We start from the raw sequence: 1,210 nt of genomic DNA on the forward strand, positions 1-1,210 counted from the left end.
TCCTTCCCTGGGCAGAGTACGCCCAGAACTCCCTACGTCACTCCTCCACTGGGTTGACCCCCTTCCAGTGTGTTTTGGGTTTTCAACTGGCCCAGTTTTCAACTGGCCCCATACACCCTGGGCCAGACTGCAGCTCCTGCGATAGATGAGTGGTTCTGGTGCACGGAGGAGGTGTGGAGCGACACGCACGTGAGACTCCAGCATGCCYTCCATTGTCAGAAGGAACAGGCAGACCACCACCGCAGTGAGACCCCTGTGTTCCATCCTGGGGACTGCATCTGGCTCTCTACCAGGAACCTCCCACTCCGCCTGCCCTGCAAGAAACTGAGCCCCTGGTTTGTGGGGCCGTTCAAGGTTCTCCYGAGGGTCAACGAGGTGACATACAGGTTACAATTACCCAGTCACTACCATATCTCACCCTCTTCATGTCTCCCTTCTCAGGCCGGTGGTWCCTGGTCCCCTAGCTGATACTGTCCCCCATGACACACCCTCACCCCCCCCCTGGAGGGGGGTCCGGCATACGCTGTCAGATCCCTACTGGACTCCCGACGTCYTGGGGGCCGGCTCTAGTATCTGGCGGACTGGGAGGGGTATGGCCCAGAGGAGCGGTGTTGGGCTCCGGTGGAGGACATTCTGGATCTCAACATCATCTGTGATTTCCACCTCGGTCCTCGTCATCCCTCTGATCGGCGTCGTCCTGCGGCTGGAGCCGCGCGTCAGAGGGGGGTACTGTCACATCTGCTCCTCCCCTCCGGCATACGACGTCGGCAGAATACTAACCGCCGGTCCTGGGATTCATCATTACACACATCTGTTAATCATTATTATTCACACATGGACTTCATTACCTTCATAATTTCCTCCCCTTTATATGTCACTCCCTTATGTTTTCTCACCAGTTGGTATTGTTCTTGTTTACTGGCATGTAGCCTTATGGAATTGTCTTGTTACTGGGTTTGTTTTATTAAACGTTGCACCTGCTTCCCGACTCACAGCTCGGTTATTACAGGGTCACTGCCCAACAATCAGCCCCTCGGGTTACTACCCAACCACCAGCCCCACAGATAAGTGCATAAGTGCCTTTCAAAAAGTGTGTTTGTCATCTTTTAATGTTGGACAGTGCTAAGATATTAGTATATGATTACTAGGACCATCGGCAGAGGGGATGACTCCTTTGGGCATAACAAATGCCACGCTGCAGGCTTGCAGT

The sequence above is a fragment of the Salvelinus sp. IW2-2015 genome, linkage group LG4q.1:29 (assembly GCF_002910315.2).
Source record: "Salvelinus sp. IW2-2015 linkage group LG4q.1:29, ASM291031v2, whole genome shotgun sequence".
NCBI classification, from domain to species: domain Eukaryota; kingdom Metazoa; phylum Chordata; class Actinopteri; order Salmoniformes; family Salmonidae; genus Salvelinus; species Salvelinus sp. IW2-2015.